The following is a 20,364-nucleotide window of genomic DNA, read 5'->3' as shown; positions in this document are numbered from 1 at the left end:
GAACTACGATGTTGTGACCATAACAGAGACAAGGATTTCACAGGGGGAGAAATGGTTGCTGGCTGTTCCAGAGTTTAGATCTTTTAAAAAGAACAGGGAAGGAGGTAAAAGAGGAGGGGGGAGTAGCATTGTTAAATAGAGAGTGCATCACAGCTGCAGAAAAGGAGGTTGTTGAGGAGGGTTTGTCCACTGAGTCACTATGGATGGAAGTCAGTAACAGAAAAGGATCAGTCACTTTATCAGTCACAGGTTTTATATAGATCCCCCAACAGCAGCAGAGAGATGGAAGAACAGATTGGACAGCAGATTTTGGAAAGGTGCAGATGTAATGGGTGACTTCAACTTCCTCAATATTGATTGGAACCTCTTTAGTGCTGATGGTCTGATGGAGCCGATTTTGTCAGGTGTGTCCAGCAAGGATTCCTGACTCAATAGGTAGTTAGGCCAACGAGTGGAGAGGCCATATTGGATTTGGTGCTAGGCAATGAGCCAGGCCAGACGTCAGACCTCTCGTTTGGACAGCATTTCGGTGACAGTAACCACAATCGCCTCACCTGTACCATAGCCATGGAGAGGGACAGGAATAGACAGTATGGGAAGGTATTTAACTGGGGGAGGGAAAATTTTACTGCTATTAGACAGGAGCTGTGAAGTATAAATTGGAAAGAGTTATTCTACAGGCAATGCACAACAGAAATGTGGAGACTGTTTAAGGAGCATTTTCTGTGAGTGTTGAATAACTTTGTCCCACTGAGGAAGGCAAGGAATGGTAAGGTGAAGGAACATTAGATGACAAGAAAAGAGGAACTTCTCATCAAAAGGAAGAAGGAAGTGTACTGAAGGTTGAGGAAGCAAGGAGCTGGCACAGCTTTACTAGATTACTAGAAAAGAACTCAAAAATGGATTGAGGAGAGCTAAGAGGGGGCACGAGAAAGCCTTGTTGGGAAGCATTAGGGGAAACTCAAAAGGCGTTCTACACACACATGAGGAATAAGAGAGAGGGTAAGGCCGATCAGGGATGGTGGAGGGGACTTGTGCCTGGAATCTGAAGAGGTAGGGGAGGCCCTAATTGAGTTTTTTGCTTCAATATTCACTAGAGAGGGGGACCTTGTTGATAGTGACAACACCATGAATCTGGTTAATAGGCTTGCACAGATTGATATTAAGGAAGAGGATGTGCTGGAAATTCTGGGAAGCATCAAGATCGATAAGTCCCCACGGCCAGATCAAACATATCCAAGGTTACTACGGGAAGTGAGAAATGAGATTGCTGCACCTCTGGCAATGATCTTTGCATCCTCACTCTCCACAGGAATAGTACCGGATGATTGGAGGGAGGTGAATGTTGTTCCTCTGTACAAGAAAGGGAAATCCCTTGGAATTAGACACCAGTCAGTTAGTCTTACATCTGTGGTAAGCAAGGTATGGAAAAGATTCTTAGAGATAGGCTTTATGACTATTTGGAAAAACATAGTTTGATTAAGGATAGTCAGCTTTGAGAGGGGCAGGTCATGCCTCTCAAGCCTTATTGAGTTACTTGAGGATGTGATGAGACAAGTTGAAGGTCGAGTAGTGGATGTAGTGTATGTGGATTTCAGCAAAGCATTTGATAAGGTTCCCCACAATAGGCACATTCAGAAAGTTAGGAGGTATGGGATATAGGGAAACTTGGCTTTCTGGATACAGAATTGGCTGGCTGAAAGAAGACAGTGAGTGGTAGTGGATGGAAAGTATTCACCTGGAGTCGGTGACCAGTGGTGTCCCACAGGGATCTGTTCTTGGGCCTCTGCTCTGTAGTTTTTATAAATGACTTTGATGAAGAAGTGGAAGGGTGGGTTAGTAAGTCTGCCGATAACACAAAGATCAGTTGTGTAGTAGATACTGTCAAGGGCTGTTGCAGACTACAACAAGACATTGACAGGATGCAGAGCTGGGCTGAGAAGCGGCAGATGAAGTTCAACCTAGATAAATGCGAAGTGATTCATTTTGGAAGGTCAAATTCGAATGCTGAATACAGGATTCTTGGCAGTGTGGAGGAACAGCAGGATCTTGGGGTCCACATGAATATATCCCTCAAAGTTGCCATCCAAGTTGATAGGGTTGTTAAAGCAGCATATGGTATTTTGGCTTCCATTAACAGGGGGATTGAGTTTAAGAGGTTTTGCTGCAGTTCTATAAAACCCTGGTTAAACCACACTTGGAATATTGTGTCCAGTTCTGGTCATCTCATTGTAGGAGTGATGTAGATGCTTTAGAGACAGTGCAAAGGAGATTTACCAGGATGCTGCCTGGATTGCAAGGCTTGTCTTATGAAGAGAGGTTAAGCGAGCTAGGGCTTTTCACAGTGGAGAGGAGGAGGAATAGAGGTGACTTGATAGAGGTATACAAGGTAATGAGAGGCAGAGATAGAGTAGATAGCCAGAGACTTTTCTCCAATGCAGAAATGGCTGTCATGAGGGGGTCATAATTTTAAGATGATCAGAAGGTGTAGGGGAGATGTCAGAGGAAGGGTCTTTACACAGTGAGTGGTGGGTGTGTGGAATGCACTGCCAGTGGTGGTAGTAGAGTCAGAGACATTAGGGACATTGAAGCGATTGCTGGTTAAGCACATGGACAGCAGTAAATTGAGGGGTGTATAAGTTAGGTTGATCTTAGATTAAGATAAATGCTCGGCACAACATTGTGGGCTGAAGGGCCTGTATTATGCTGTCCTGTTCTATGTTCAAAAACATGATCCATCAAGCCAGATTTCAGTCTGAGATCTGGCTTGTTAAGTAATTATATCAACTGAGATGAAAATTATGGTCCTCAGTTTCTCCTTCAAGTTTATTTTCATAGAGATAGCCAAATATTTCATTGAAACATTTTTTAAAAAGTGTGGATGCTGGAAATCAAAAATGAGAACAGAAATTACTGGAAAAACGTAGATGCTGCCAGACATGCTTGAAACATTTGTCAAGTTAAGTTGGGACAGGATTTGGAATGCAACTATCTCTAATATTCTTTTGACAGTCACTAACTGAAAAAGAAATCCCATTTTAAAATGAAGCAAACAAGTTCAATGTTCATTGCACACATTATTAATATTCCTACCATCGATGTGGAGCAGGGTGTCATGGAGGAAATAGGCCAATGCCAAATGCTCGTCAGGGAGGGGAGGAGAAGACATATTTAGTGTTGGCATCCTGCTGGAGTTGATAGAAAAGCAAAAGGATAATCATTCGAATATGGGGATTGGTGGAGTGGTAAGTGAAGATAAGGGTGCCCCTATTGTTCTGGGAAGGAGAGGAAAATGTGAGGGAATACAGGAAGAGTCAGATATGGCTGTGGACCCTGTTAACAGTGATGAGGAATCAGCAGCAGTAGCACCCTCACAAAAGGTAGGATTATCAAAACGGATGCAATGGAGACAGAGATACTGGGAGAACAGAATGGAGTTCCGACAGGGATGTGCGTGTGGAAAGGTAACTGTAGGGGTTAGTTGGTTTGTAACGGATATTTGTGATGCTAGTGGATTGGAAGGTTGCTCATGTTGTCCCCCTGTACATGAAGGGTAGTAGGGATATTCCAGGTAACTGCAAACCAGTGATCCTGACGTCAGTGGTAGAAAAGTTGCTAGAGAAGATACTGAGGGATAGGATCTATTTGTGTTTAGAAAAGAATGGGCTTATCAGTGAGAGGCAACATGGTTTTGAGTGGAGGAGATCGTGCCTTACCAACTTAATAGAGTTCTTTGAGGAAGTGACCAAGTTGATAGATGAAGGAATGGTTGTTGATGTCATATACATGGACTTTAGTAAGGCATTTGATTATGTTTGCTTAGGAATTGGATGACAGGTTCAGACAGTAGATTTGGATCGGCTCAGGCTTGGAGGGCCGAAGGGCCTGATCCTGAGCTGTAAATTTTCTTTGTTCTTTGGTTACAGTGAAGTCATAGAAAGGAAAGGAAGAATCAGAGATGGACCAGATTAAAATAAGAGAATGATGGAAATTGAAAATTAAAATGATTATTTCTTTCCCCCCCCTAAATCTGACAAGAGAAAGTAGCAGCACCGATGATGTCATTGACATTCCAAAGAGCAAGCTGTGGGTGGGTAGGCAGGCCCAAGTAAGACTCGAATAAGGAATTTCCCAGGCACAAATGGGATCCGTGCGGTTTTACCATACGCACAGATTTGACTTGGAGATAGTGAGATGAGCAAGAGCAAACGTTGTTCAAAGTGAGGACAGCTCAGCCAGGCAGAGGAGGGTGGTGGTGTGCATGGAGACTGTTTCAAGAGGAAGCAGAGAGCCTTCAGAACCACCTGATGGGAGCTGGATGCGTGGAAGCATTGGGCGTCCATGATGAAAAGGAGACAGCTGGGGTCAGAAAACTGGAAATTGTGGAACCAACATAAAAAAAGGCCAGAAGAGTCATAAATGGACAAGAGAAAAGGCTGGACAAAGACAGGCAGGCCCTCAGATTATTATCTCACCGAAATAGCATTACCTCTGACAGTGCAACACAGGAGCATCCGCCTAGAAGTGTACTAAACCCCTGCAGTAGTTGTTGAACCATGACTGACAGGAGGCTTTGAAATTCCCAACGCTTTGTCTCTAACATATTATACCAAGCGGTCATTCATTTTTGATTAGAGAAGATTTTCCTGACCTGTTTTAAATTGTTGTTTCATTAATTTCTGTTCGTGTCTCTGATTCAACCTTCTGCCTGACTTTGAAGTAATAATCTGGGATTGCATTATCTACTCCATTTAATATTGTACGCACCGTGTTCAGATGTCACTTGCTGATACGGTGATGGTCTTATTTAGTTTTAAACAGAGTGAGTTTAAAAGGCAAGCGGAATAAAGCGTGGATGGCTACATAACCTTCATGGAAATAAATGCAAACCAGTTTTCAAAATGATCAACTAAACGTCAGCAAGATCTAATCTTGAGGGCAGCAGTTTTTCCTCAATCCCAATGCTTAAAACTTGAGGCTCCATGGCATATTTTTCTGACGACATCATGCCAATGTGTGGACTCCCTCGGGAATCTGTGCTGGGGCCCATCCTTTTACAATATGTATCAATGAGTTGGATGTCGGGATCAAAAGTGTGGTGGTTAAATTTGCACATCTCACAAAGTTAGGTAGAAAGGTATGTTGGGAAGATGATACAAGCTATTTATAGTTGGATAGTCATGGGTTGAATGAATGGGCAATTATCTACCAGATGGAGTATAATGTGGGAAAAGTGAAATTCTTCACTTTAGTAGAAACTATTAAAATTAGAGTTTTCCCTAAACAAACAATAACCACAACATTTTGGAATGAGAGGAGTCTCGATATGAGCCACAAAATGTTGCCGTGCAGGTACAACACATAATCAAGGCCGCTGATGGAATGTTAGAGTTCTGAAGAAGGACCATTGGACTCAAAACATGAACACTGCTTTCGCTCTTCAGATGCAACCAGACCTGCTGAGTTTGTCCAGCACTGTTTTTGTGTTAGATCTCCAGCATCCACAGTTCTTTTTTTTAAATGAAATGTTATCCTTTATTCCTGGGAGGAGTTGAATATAAAAAAAGTAAGGTTGCTACTTTTCAGTTTGACAGGTCATTGGTGAGACTACAGCTCAAATGTTGTGATTAATTTTAGGTTCCTTCTTTAATGGAGGTGTAAATACATGGTAGGTAGTTCAGAAGAAGTTTGCTACAGTGATACCTAGGAGTGGATTGTTTTAGGAAGATAAGTTGGACAGGCTGGGCTGGTTTCCATTAGGACAAAGTGAGCACTGGGGATCAGAGTCGGGAGTGTGGTGCTGGAAAAGCACAGCAGGTCAGGCAGCATCCGAGGAGCGGGAAAATCAATATTTCGAGCAAAAGCCTTTCATCAGGATCCAGCAACAAAATCTTTCCTTAAATAAAGGGACCAAAACTGTTCACATATTGTAGGTATGTCATGTAGAGTTAGTAAGACTTCCTTAATTTGATATCCCATTTCCTCTGAAATGAATGTGTGGTCATTGTTTGACATGATATCTTCAGAGTCCAACTTGTCCTGTGTAATGGGTGGTTGATTAGGAGTCACTCAGAAATGCCATTTGCTTCTTAACAGGACTTGGCCATTCCCATTGTACAATGTTATATGACCTAGTCTTGTCACACAGCATAGTTTTCTCAGAAGTTTGCGTGAAAATCTAGAACTCTGATGCTTTGTCCTGGTTCAATTTGAGTTAGTTGTCTGCATGCTCATTGATCATTCTATTGTATCATTTCCTCCATTCTTTTCAACAATGCATTAGGCACTGTTGGACTGGTGCAGGTGTTGGACTGAGGTATACAAAGTTAAAAATCACACAACTGAAAATGTGTTGCTGGAAAAGCGCAGCAGGTCAGGCAGCATCCAAGGAGCAGGAGAATCGACATTTCGGGCATGAGCCCTTCTTCAGGAATGGCTCCGGAAGAAGGGCTCATGCCCGAAACGTCGATTCTCCTGCTCCTTGGATGCTGCCTGACCTGCTGCGCTTTTCCAGCAACACATTTTCAGCTCTGATCTCCAGCATCTGCAGTCCTCACTTTCCCCTAAAAATCACACAATACCAAGTTATAGTCCAACAAGTTTATTTAGAAGCACCAGCTTTCGAAGCGCTGCTCCTTCACCTGATTAAACTAGTACTTCCAAATAAATCCGTTGGACTATAATCTGGTCATAGAGTTATAGAGATGTACAGCACAGGAACAGACCCTTCAGTCCAACTAGTCCATGCCAACCAGATATCCCAACCCAATCTAGTCCCACTTGCCAGCATCCAGCCCATATTCCTCCAAACCCTTCCTATTCATATACCCATCCAGATGCCTTTTAAATGTTGCAATTATACCAGCCTCCACCATTTCCTCTGGCAGCCCAATCCATACACATACCACCCTCTGCGTGAAAAAGCTGCCCCTTCGGTCTCTTTTTTATATTTCCCCCTCACCCTAAACCTATTCCCTCTAGTTCTAGACTCCCCCACCCCAGGGAAAAGACTTTGCCTATTTACCCTATCCATGCCCCTCATGATTTTATAAGCCTCTATAAGGTCACCCCTCAGCCTCCGACGCTCCAGGGAAAACAGCCCCAGCCTGTTCAGCCTCTCCCTGTAGCTCAGATCCTCCAACCCTGGCAACATCCTTGTAAATCTTTTCTGAACCCTTTCAAGTTTCACAACATCTTTCCGATAGGAAGGAGACCACAGTTGCACGCAACATTCCAACAGTGGCCTAACCTGGTATTGTGAGATTTTTAACTTTATGCACATGGTTGGGTGAGATGATGGGAGGAAGATTGGTGCAGATCAGTCTCTCAAGCACAGGAGCTGCTGGCGAGGGTAAACCAATGCCTTGAAGAATAGCAGATAGTCAGATTTTCAGATAGCTATTCTAAATCTATCACGGATTTTACTGTAATGGTAGTGTGTTCTGTAAGAATATATGATCGAGAGTAGTGAGACAGAGGTAATGTGTAGAAACCTCTGACTCACGAAAGAGTGCATTACTGCTCTTCAGGCTGTTTTTGGAAACCATTTGTCAATGAGACAAAAACCAGTGTTTTTGCGGCAACTTTACACCATGGGAATTTGGTGAAATAGTCACTAGAATTAATCAGGACTATGGGTATAGAAAATGTCAGTCAGTATTTTCCACCATGGCTCAGCAAGAATTTCCAACAGAAGGAGAACTTCTCTTGACTGTGGGTTTGATTGAATTGACTGTTTCACATGATTAGTTGATCAATGGCCACATGAATGCCAGACCAATCTATGGATTCACTTCTTTTTTTTAAGATTCCCTACAGTGTGGAAACAGGACCTTCGGATGAACCAGTCCTACCGACCCTCTGAAGAGTAACCCGCTCAGACCCATTTCCCTCCGACTAACACACCTAACACTACGGGCAATTTAGCATGGCCAATTCACCCAACCTGCACATCTTTGCACTGTGGGAGGAAACCCACGCAGACACGGGGAGAATGTGCAAACTCCACACAGACAGTTGCTCGAGGCTGGAATTGAACCCGGGTCCCTGGTGCTGTGAGGCAGCAGTGATAACCACTGAGCCACTGTACCGCCCCCATGCCAATCTCTTAGTAGTTTCTACTCCTATGTGACCTACATGCATAAGTTCGAGCATGTCTTGACATGAGCTGGAGTTAAGATTTGTTTTTCTTTGAAGACTGCATTCGTAGACAGCTGTAGTTTTTCTTTAAATGTCCAAATGAATATGTTTCTCTGTGATGTGTTGAATGTGTTCAAGGCACCCATTGATGATGATCTTTTTGAGTGATTGCAGTTGGTCATTATCTTTTCTGCTATTTTAGATTAGTTTAGATTCCCGACAGTACAGAAACAGGCCCCGTGGACCAACAAGTCTACAATGACCCTCCGAAGAGTAACCCACCCAGCCCCATTCCCGTACCCTATATTTACCCCTGACTAATGCACCTAACACTATAGACAATTTAGCATGGCCAATTCACCTGATCTGCCCATCTTTTGGATTGTGGGAGGAAACAAGAGCACCCGGAGGAAACCCACACAGACACTGGGAGAACATGCAAACTCTACACAGACAGTTGCCCCAGGCAGGAATCAAACCTGGGTCCCTGGCGCTGTGAGACAGCAGTGCTAACCACTGAGCCATAGTGCCGCCCCAACACTGCATTTGCTCCACTTTGCTGAGCCCAGAAGGTACGAGATCAATGTTGTGATCTGGAATCTTTGGTATTGCAAGTGACAGATTTACCACCTTGTGGATCATAGCAATGTGTAGATCTATTCAAACCAGCAGACCAAGAATTCAATTGGCTTTATTGTCACATGTACATAAATGAGGGCAGGGAAACGTTTACAGTGGCCCTCATTACAGCACCACCTTAGGTACAAAAGGCACCTAGGTACAGATAATGAAGATCAAATTCTTAAGAAACAAAAAAAAATTAGAAATGTTAAGAAATAAATAGTTCAGCATTATAGGAGTAAATTATAAAAATAAAGGAGTAAAATCTCCAGAATAGTAGTCCATCCTTGGACCCAGCCTCAAGGGAGACATCCACCACTTTGCTGCTGCCTGTGCCAGACCCACCATCGTTGGAGTTATTCCATTTTAGGCGTCATCTCTTCACTGTTGAACCCACACTTGCCGTACCATCAAGAGTCTCTGGCTCCACTGGCCAGGCCAGGCCACCAGTCCTGCTTCAGCTGCAGATGTCACCTTGCCAATGCTGACACCTTGAAGAGTCCGCTGTCAGCCCTAATCGCTGGAGGAGCTTTGCTGCTGCTGATCCCGAACACCAGGAGAATACACTCTCTGTCGCTGTCACAGTCGCCAAATGCTAGGGGGAACGCGCTCACTGCCACTGCCTCCGATCACCAGAAAAAGCCATGTCTGCCACTCCGCATGCGGCTGGCTCTCTCTTGCTACCGCACTGTGCTGCCAACAAACCCACCACAGAAAAGAAGACCAAAAGTAAAGGAAAACAAAGCAAAAGTAAAAAGCAGAAACTAAACTAAAACCAAAAGGAGGAAAGGCAGATGGGGTCCAGGCCAGAGCCCACATGCCGCCCCGTTACTCCGCCGCCATCTTGCACCAGAATAATAGAAGGCCGTGACGTATCCATGTTGTAAAAGATTTCAGTTGTCTATCTTGAGAAGCTCTGTTTTTAAGTGAAGATAGATACTGCCAATGATGGTTCAACTGTCCAGCCAACTGAGCGAAGTTGGCTGGACAGTTGGTTTGTGATATGGAGTGACACCAACAGATACATTCAATTCCTGCACTGGCTGAGGCTCCCACAAAAGGTTCCTTCTCAATCTTGTCCTTTGCTTGAGGCAAGGTGGTCCTCAGGTTAAGCCATATGTTTTTCTCTCTCCCTCTAAAAAGGAGTGCGGGACTGAGATGACTTTAGTTTGGTTACCCACTAGCTGCCAATAACAGGCTGTGACCATTAGCTTTTAGTGCCTGTTTGTACCAACAGGATGCAGTTTCTTGGGACAAACGCCACGACGAGTAGGATCTGATCTGAATGCAGCCCTATGTTAGATCACATAACATCTACCATAAAGACCGGGGTCATGCTGAGATAAAGATCTTGAAGTTTATTCACAACACTAATTATTTACCTTGCTATAAAATCACGACTTCCAGAGTGTGGATTCTGTGTTAATTTTATTACTGTACATTACATACACAAAACAGATTGACTAAACATATGACACTGACAATATTACACTAGGAGCCTGACTAAAGGAGAGGTGTGTGTTATTGTACTACACTGAACATCCACAAGATGAAGGTCCTCTGCCAACCTGGCCTAATATTGTGAAGCAAAGCCCCTATCATCAAGGTCCATAAGGAGGCCACTGCCAATACCAAGGGAGTGATGTGTCGACCAAAGCAGATAATGATGAAGAGATCCAGCATCGCCTCCAGTGTGCTAGCGCAGTCTTCAGCCTCCTGAGGGAAAGGGTGTTCGAGGACAACAACTTCAGATCTGACACCAAGCTCATGGTTTACAGAGCTGTGGTGGTTCCAATCTTCCTATATGGCTGTGAGGTGTGGACTGTTTACAGCAAAGGGCCTCAAAGCACGGGAGCAGTCCTACCAACACTGCCTGCACAAGATCCCGTGCAGGGAAGACAGACACACCAACAGTAGCATCCATGACCAGCAACATCCCCAGCATCGAGGCATTGACCCCCCACCCTTGATCGGCTGCAATGGGCTGGGCACATCACCCACATGACCAACACAGTACTCCCGAAGCAGATGCTCTACTCCCAGCTCTGAAACAACAGGCAAGCCCCAGGTGGAGATAGGAAAACACTTCAAGGATATCTTCAAGGCCTCACTGGCAAAGTGTGGCATTCCCACAGGCACCTGGGAATCGCTGGCCCAAAACCATTCAAAGTAGAGGAGCAGTAGCTGGGAAGGTGTCAAGCAGCTTACAACTTGCTGTGGGGAAAATGCTAAAGCCGGGTAGAAACAGCATACAGAATGCACTGTCACACCAACTACATCCAACACCCCATCCCCCCCAATCGGACTCTATCCCCACCTATAGAGTGAAAGAAGAGTCATCCTCATCTGCGAGGCACTGCCAACAATTGAACCACTGCATCTCTTGCTGTGATGTCACGTAACTGCCATGAAATGGTACACAGCCTGTCTGGTTTGGAATCTACGCCATAATGCAGCTACAGAGCTCTGGTTGACCAGGAAATCCTCGCACAGCTATTGCCTGTTGTAAGGATATCAGAAGGATTTACATATCAATTATGAATCTGTTTGGCTGCATTAGCACACTCCCTTGATGAGACCTACTCTTAAAAGTTGTAGAAGGAACTTTGTCGACTGAGTAACACAAAAAGAAAAGGTCATTTATCCTTACTTCATGTACACACAGAAATAAACAAAGCCGCATTCTTCACTCATACATTTTTGCAAAAATACTACCTACTGCTTAAAAATGTATTTAAACTGAGATACTGTCTCTTGTGTGTACATTTGTTATTAAGATCCTCACTTAATTTCCTTCAAAGTCAGCCAGTAGTTTATGATGGTTAATATTGTAAGTGCAGATGCATATTATCAATAACTTGTATTTTTGTAGTATCTTTAACAGAGCAAAAACATCTCGAAGCACTTCACTAGAACACAAATTATGACATTGAGTTATATCGGATGTCTCAAATTTAAATTGTAATGTTGATCTTACTTCTTGTGCACCTTCTTTGCAGCTGTAACTTTGTTTCCCTCACTGTTCAAATACCCTTTGATCTTTGTAAGCTATAATCTTCCTGTACTGCACACAAAACAAAACTTTTCACTGTACCTAGGTACATGTGACAATGATAAAATCAAATCAAATATAAGGAGATACTAGGTCAGGTGACCAAAGGCTTGGTCAGAGGGGAGCATGTATGTTTTAATGTTTCCAATTTAAATTTGGAAAAATGAGGTAGAGAGAGTCAGAGAAATGTGGGAAGAGTATCTAGGAGCTTGGGGATGAGACAGCTGGAGGTATGCCCAGTGATAGAGCAGATAAAATCAGAGATGCTCAAAGAGGTTAGAATTAGTATCTTGGAGCTGTGGAGCTGCAGGTGACTACAAAGATAGGGAGGGGTCAGACAATGGAGACATTTGGAATCTTGGCTCAATTTTAAAAATCGAGCTACCACAGGACACAGAGCACTGAGGTGATAGATACAAGTCAGTGGACAAATTTGGATGACCTCAAATTGCCAGATGTAATTCAGGCGTGCTATTAAAAAATACAAAACAAGCATGTGCAATCTGTGTTTTTTAACAAAACTAGCGAGGAGCTGAACAGCTTGTTGAGACTTTATTAGTGTGTCTACACTGCCACATTGTGGACATAAAGAGTACTGGCCCGCCCTGGAGTTGATCAATTCTGGTGATAGCTATTTTAAAATCAACCTGTTTAGATATACAAGGACAGACCTCTGGAGTAGGTAGGACTTGAACACAGACTTCCTGGGTCAGAGGTATGGACATGATTACTGAATCACAATAGCCCTCATACAATCCCAGTTGTATCATTAATTTTAGATCCAAAAACTTTAGATTCCTTGTTTTGTACTAAGTATTGAAGGACAAGTTTGAGAGTCATAGTTCCAGCTAAAAGAATCGGCCATTTCCCCAATAGCCAGGTACTGACATACATTAATGATTTGGATCTTGGTCTGCAGGGGGCAATTTCACATGTTGCCGATGACACGAAACCTGGAAGAATTGCAAACTGTGGAGGACAACAGTGTGGGACTCCAAAAGGACATTGACAAGTGGGTGGAGTGGGTGGATAGGCGACACATGAGGTGCCATGCGGAGAAGGGAGAGGTGATGCACTTTGGCAGGAAGAACATTGAAAGACAACATAAAATAGGGAGTACCATTCTAAATGGGCAGAGAGACTTGGCTGTATATATGCACAGATTATTGAAGGTGCCAAGAGAGATGGAGAAAACAGTTAATAAAGCATACAGTGTCCTTACCCTTTTTAAATAGGGGAATAGAGCACGACAGCAAGGAGTGGTTTGGAACTTGTATAAGATACTTGTTAGGCCACAGCTGGAATATTGTGTACAATTTTGGGTGACACATTCTAGGAAAGTTGTGAATGCATTTGATGAGCACAGATGTGATTTACAAGAATAGTTCCAAAAATGAGAGAGTTTGAAGACAGCAACTGAGGACAGTGGAAAAGAAGCGGTTAAGGGGAGATTTGATAGAGGTTTTCAAAATCATGAGAAAGTAGATAGAGTAAAGAGAAATTCCTGCTTGTAAAAGAAGAGAGGGCATATATTTAAAGCGATGCACAAAAGAAGCAAGGTTAATATGACAAAAATAAACTTTTTCACAGAGTGAGTAACTAGCATATGGAATGGATTGTCTGGAAAGGTGGTGGAGGCAGATTCAATTGAGGCACTCATGAGGGCATTGAATGGTTATTGAGATAGAAATAGAGCATGAGGATAGAGGGTAAAGGCAGATTACCTCAGCGCCAATTATGCCGTTTGAAGAGTTGGCGTAGGCAAGATAGGCAAAATGGCCTCCTTCCATGCCAGAGTAATTCTGAGATTCTGACAGGGAACAGACTGTTAGCCAAAACGCCACCAAACTCACTGAGTGAGAAAGTCATTTATGTTTGAGCTTCTCAGCCATTCAACAGATTTTTGGCTAGCTTGTATCCTAATCCCATCCAACTGCTCCATTCCCCTCATACTCTCAACTAACAAAAATATAACAATCTCAGATTTAAAATGACAACAATTTTCAATAAAATAAAAAGTGCTGCAGGAATTCGGAATTAAAACCAGAAACTGCTGTAGTGGTTTGAAGAGTTATACTGGACTCAGCGCTAACTGTTCTTCTCTCTACAGATACTGGATGGACCTACTGAGTTTCTCCAGCATTTTCTGTTATTATGATGTTTATCACAGCTGCAAGTGGGACTTGGTGAATTGCTCTTGAGGAGATCGCACATGGAGACGAGAGACTGTTGTCTTCTTTTGCTCTGTAATCAATCCATCGTTCTATATTTGAAGCAGAATCTAATGCTTTGAATTAAGAGATGCATCCTAACTTCTTTCACAAATAATGGCTCTGCTTTCAAGGTTCGACCCCCACCCCCTCCCTCCTGGATGTCCCAAAAGAAAAAAACCATGGTGGGGAAGATTGCACCAGCTGTCTAGCTATCAATTCCATTCAAAACTCAAAATAAAAATGACATTCAAAACATCCCTTAACCTGTCAAGTTCCAAACACAAGACTGGTTTATGTAACTTCTACTGATAATTTAACCATTGAAATCCTGAAATGCATTCATGTGAATCTACACCATATTCTTGGAGGTAGACAATGCCCTGAACTCCCAGTGCTCTACATATGATCTAACAAGGACTTCATAGAGCTGTAGAAAATTGCTGCCTATTAGCCTTTTCATCTTTGTACCCGACTAGTACATTTTAATGATTTTTTTCTCAAATTTATTCATTCACAGGATAAGGGTGTCACTGGCTAAGCCAGCATTTATTACCCAGCCCTAATTATCCAGAGGGCAGTCAAGAGTCAACCACATTGCTGTTGGTCTGGAGTCACATGGAAACCAGAACAAGGATGGCAGATTTCATTCCCTAAAAGCACATTAGCGAACCATTTTGGATTTTTCCAAAAATGGATTCATGATCATCATTAAACTCTTAATTCCAGATATTTTTTTTACTTGAATTCAAATTCCACCATCTGCCTTGGCAGGATTTGAACCCAAGCACCCAGAATATTACTTCCAGATGAATACTCCAGAGATAATGCCACTGAGCCATTGCCTCCCCTTTCAAGGGAGCTAATGTATGAGAGTAGGGAAGTCCTGCTGCAACTGTACAGGGTGCTGGTGAGACCACATCCAGAGTACTGAGAGCAGTTTTGGTCTTCTTAATTAAAGAAAATATATTATTTCATAGGAGACAATGCAGAGAAGGCTCACTAGGATGATCCCCCGGTATGAAGGGATTGTCGAACAAGCAAAGGTTAAACAAGTTGGGACTCTATTCACTCGAGTTTAGAAGAATGAGGGGGGATCTCATTGAGACATATAGGATTCTTAAGGGTTTGAAAAGGATAGATGTTGAGAGGATATTTCCCTCATGGGAGAGTCTAGGACCAAAAGGACATAGCCTCAGAATAAAGGGGCACCAATTTAAGAGTGAGATACGGAAGAATTTCTTCTTTCAGAGGGTTGAGCATCATTGGAACTCTGTCCCCACAGCTCTTTGTAGTAAGGAATCCTTACTTCTATTTAAGGCTGAAAATGATAGAATCTCAAACAGTAGGGGTATCTAGATTTGCACGGAAAGGGCAGACAAGTGGATGTGTGGAATGTTGGATCAGACATGATCCTATTGAATGGTGCAGCAGGCTGAATGGCATTCCTGTTCCTACTGTTATGAAGATATGTGTGTACTATACCTTTAAGAGGGAGTTAACAGCAACACAAACACCTGACAGAACCGAGCGTTCTGAAAAGAAATATAATGTAATATTTGGTCAAAGAACTTGATTATCTGGTTGCCTGGAAACAATAAAACAGATTTGAATTAGGCAAATCAGTTTAAATTATACCCCAAAAAATATCAAACTCCAATCCAGTCTGAATTTACTATATTGACAATCTTAAAAGCCAATGACACAATCCAATGCTTTGGGGTATAAGACCAGGAAAATTTGAACAGTTGAGAGAAGAACTGCCAAGCCAATGACATCTGCACCCTGCCTAGAAAATAGCTCTCTATAAAAGGTACCTTTATCGATCAGTAACCCGTGAAGTGGAAATCCTTAAAGAAGAAAAAAAGATAACAGGAATACAGAGAAGAATGCAAGCTGCCTGGTTTTGAGATAAGAAGTTTTGTTTTGTAAATCATAAATCAGGAGTTTTATTGAACTAGTAATAACAGATAGGCTAGAGTAAGGAATTGTAAATCGTTGTTAGTTAATTATTCTCTGTTATACTTTAAGAAATAAGTTGTTAGTTTTTACTTTAACTCGTTCTTGGCCTATCGAATTTTTACAGATTACTACACGGGATCTTTTCTGTGTTGCTGGTTTTAAATTAAGCAGGAGGGTTTACTCCGTGCCGTAACACAATTGCTTATTAACTGATTTCTGGAATAGGACATTTGGCATGAGCAGAGACAAATCACTGTATAGACATGTTTGAGAGGTCAGTTCTGGAGTACAGGAATAGGGTAGGCCATTGAGCCACTCAGGTCTGCTCTACCATTCACCAAGATGTTGACTTATCAGATGGTGTGAGAGTTTAGTCACCTGACCTTAGCCAAAGCTATCACCACATTAGATTTCAAGCCTTGTGTCAAAAGGTCTGAGCTACAAGGAATGACTTGAGAAACTTGGATTATTCATTGTGTACAAGGAGATTTTGGATGGTCAGTTAAGAAGCTAGTTGATAGATTAGAGAGTAAGTCGAGAATATAAAGGACAAACTGTAGTCAAACTAGTCTTTGTGCAAAAATCTTTGCAGAGGAACCTGAAGTCAAGGTGTTCAATTGTTCTGAATTTAGTTAATTAAGTCAAATATCTGATCCATGTTCACTCTGCTTGATTAATTCAACCTTGATGCAGACTCAGAGTAAATAGACACTTTAGAATGGCCTAGAAGCTGAACTGTAAACATGATTGCAGATATTGCGATTGCAGAGATATTTTAAAGTTTCTTGAGAACTCTTGAGAAACTGGAGTCACCTCTGGCATTGTTTTGTTATATCTAAAATTTGTGATAGAAGCTATAGCCTTCTGATTCAGACAAAGGACTGCTCCCAACAAAGTCACATACACACCACTTTGAGAGGCTCTAGAGCATAAGACCATGAGATATTGGAGCAAAATTAGGTCATTCGACCCATCAACTCTGCTCCATCATTCAATCATGACCGAAATGTTTCTCAACCCCATTCTATGGCCTTTTCCCCGTAACGTTTGATCCCCTTACTATCTCTGTCTTACTCAATGATTTGACCTCCGCATCCATTTGCAGCTGTGAGTCCCACAGATTCACCACCCTTTGGCTAAAGAAATACTTCCTCCTCTCAGCTCTAAAAAAGAGTCTTCCTTTCACCAAGGAGGCGGTGCCCTGGAGTCCTAGTGTCTCCTATTAATGGGAACATCATCTTCACATCCACTCTAGCCAGGCTTCTTGTTATGAATTTTCAGCAGCAGCAAAAAGCTAAAAGTAAACAATTAACATCTGCACCAAACCTTATACTTCTCCCAACATTCATCAGATCACTTACTCTGGTTTTTAATGAATTTTCCATAAGTTTCTGTAAGTTTCAATGAGATGATCCCTCATCCTCCTAAACTCCTTTGAGTACAGACCCAGAGTCCTCAACCGCTCCTCATATGACAAGCTGAGATCAATGCAAGGCATTATACAAATATTATATTCATTATTAGTGTAATTAATGGAATAAAATCAAACAAAAGAATTCAAATCAGAAAACGGCATGATAAACAGAGGACAATACACTGGGTACACGTATTTGGTTGTTCTCAGAGCTTGTAGCAATAGGGAGATAGAGTTAAAAAGGTGTTCAATTCCTCAGACCACCCACACCCCCTCAAAGATTCACATTAAAAATCAAAGTAAGTGATCGGAAGAAGTTGTGAGAAGTGTGAAGTTTGATGCAGATGCTAATTGTGTTTATTTTTAAGCTTTACTGCTGCTTAAAATTCATAACGAGGAACATGAGTCACCATTCAAAGTCAGATCTTGGGGCAGCTGCCTGGGGAGGACAGGAAAGCAAAATATTAGCCAATTATTTGTTATGTTTGAGAGCTGTGGCTCTACAGTTTCTTGTGGTCCCTGAGGATCTTTCCACATGCTGCAAGTCAGCCTACACCAGAAAAATAATTCACATTAAGGATCATTGCAAACTCACAATACACAGCTAATAGCTAGCCACCCAATACCACGCTACATGCTAAGAAGATAGGAAATAGAAATATATATCATTCATTCATCCCCTCAGGCCTGCTCCATCAGTCAACAAGATCAACACTGATCGGTCTTCATTGTATCCCAGAAGGAATAACTAGTAAATCTTAGAAGTGACAGGTTCTAGTCAAAACCAGGAGATGCACTTTAAGGTATGGAAGACCAGTTCAGAAAATGGTCAGCCACTTCCATGTTTTCCTGGTTTTACCAATTTTCCAGTCTCTCCCTCATAGATCCCAGCTCTATCTGGAATGTATTCAATAACAGACGTGATAATGCTGCCCCTTTAACAAGGTTATTTTGCCCTTTTCTCCCCCTGAGAGGGGTTGTAAAGGCAGAGGTGCCAATATGTCTGAACTAGCTACTTTAATAATGGCTAACATATACTGCTTAAGTCAACAATCAGAGAAGGCCTTTAGTGTATTTTTTAAAATACTCTTACAATGAAAAGGGGAGTGGCCAGTTCTCCCAGTTCAGGGATTTTTCTAGTTTGGTTTAGTTTTCAGCTGGGGACCTGGAGATACAGCTGCTGGAAAAAGAGGCTCCATGCTGATTCTCTCTTGTAAGAACCTGTGTTTGAACATTCCTTTTTGCCAAAGGGTGTGTTTATGGGATGCTGTAGGAAATTGGAACAGCTCTTTGTTAATTTAAATCACGTCGGTCCAGTTTTCAAATCATCGTTATTCTAAATTCTGTTTTCTTTTGATTAGATTACTGACAGTGTGGAAACAGGCCCTTCAGCCCAACAAGTCCACACCGACCCGCCGAAGCGCAACCCACCCAGACCCATTCCCCTACATTTACCCCTTCACCTAACACTATGGGCTATTTAGCATGGCCAATTCACCTAACCTGCACATTTTTGGATTGTGGGAGGAAACCCGCACAGACATGGAGAGAATGTGCAAACTCCACACAGAGTCGCCTGAGGTGGGAATTGAACCCGGGTCTCTGGCATTGTGAAGCAGCAGTGCTAACCATTGTGCCACCGTGCCACCCATTTGCTTATTTTGCATTCAGTAGTCTGTAAATAAATTGTTTTGTTTAGAACAGACTGGTTTGACCAACTGCATCACCCTGGAATATCCACCTTAGACCTGCTTAAAACAACTAGACAGGTTATGGTCTGGGCTACCTTCTTCAAAACATTTTGATGGAGACTGGCCTAGTCCATAAAACTGAGCCTTTACAGCTTGAGGTGAGGAAGAGAATTCCAAAGATGGACAACCCTCAGAGAGGGATTTGATCCTCATGGCCATCTTGAATGGGATGGCCATTGTTATGACATTGTGCCCCTGGAATAAATTGCCCGACTAAAAAAAACATCCTCTTTCCATCTTGAAGAACTCAGTGGACCTTTTTTTTGTGATGATCTTTCTTACATTTTGCTGGAGATCTTTCATGCTAAAGCTAATGCGCAAACATAATTGATAACTTTGATCAAATTATGTCAAAAGTAACAGTTTGCAGAATGTACTTGGCAGAAGCAGGCTTGAAATAACAATCTTAATGTAGTCAAAGAAGGGATAATGGCTGAATTGTGAGACCACTTCACCAATACAGCGTGCTACATCAGTCTCTTTATTTAAGCAAGGACTTAAATGCATTGGAGATGGTTCAGTGGAGATTTATCAGATTGATACCTGGAATGAGTGAGTTGTCTTACGAGGATAAGTTGGCGAGGCTCAGCTTGTTTCCACAAAGTTTACAAGAGTGAGGGGTGACTTAATTAAAATGTGCAAGATTTTGGCAAGGTGGATGTGGAATGAATGTTTTCTCTTGCAGGGGAGTCCCAAAGTTTGGGGTTGGGTTGGGGGTGGGAGGAGGTGTCGCTGTTTAAAAATTAGGGGTCACCCTTTGCAGACAGAGATATGGAGAAATTTTCTTTCAAAGGCTTATGCGACGTTGGGAATCATTAAATATTTCTTGAGAGAGAGAAGGATAGATTCTTATTAGGCAGGGGAAATCAAAGGTTATCAGGGCCAGAGGGGAACGTGGAATTTCAAACACAGATCAGCTAGATCTTAGAATTAGCTTTATTGTCACCGGAGGATGGGAAGTAAAAGGAAAAAGTAAGTAAAAGAAAACCCAAAAAGATAGAGAGAAAGAAAAAAAAATGGACGGAATGGATGAGTTCCGTCTCAGGTGTCATACAGTCATACAGAACAGAAACAGATCCTTTGGTCCAACCCGTCCATGCTGACTAGATAGCTTAACCTAATCTAGTCCCATTTGCCAGCACTTGGCCCAGTTCCCTCTAAACTCTTCCTATTCATATACCCATCAAGTTGCCTTTTAAATGCTGTAATTGTACC

General features: G+C 42.3%; 1 protein-coding gene across 3 annotated transcripts in view; it reads right to left on the bottom strand.

Moving 5' to 3' along the window:
* The window catches only part of oca2 (oculocutaneous albinism II), a 545,784-nt gene that overhangs the window by 498,607 nt on the left and 26,813 nt on the right, over nt 1-20,364 (bottom strand). The window lies entirely within an intron of this gene.

This window comes from Chiloscyllium punctatum, chromosome 9, assembly GCF_047496795.1.
Source record: "Chiloscyllium punctatum isolate Juve2018m chromosome 9, sChiPun1.3, whole genome shotgun sequence".
Classification (NCBI taxonomy): Eukaryota; Metazoa; Chordata; class Chondrichthyes; order Orectolobiformes; family Hemiscylliidae; genus Chiloscyllium; species Chiloscyllium punctatum.
Note: the sequence above shows the minus strand (reverse complement) of the source record. Positions and strands in the feature narration are given on the sequence as shown.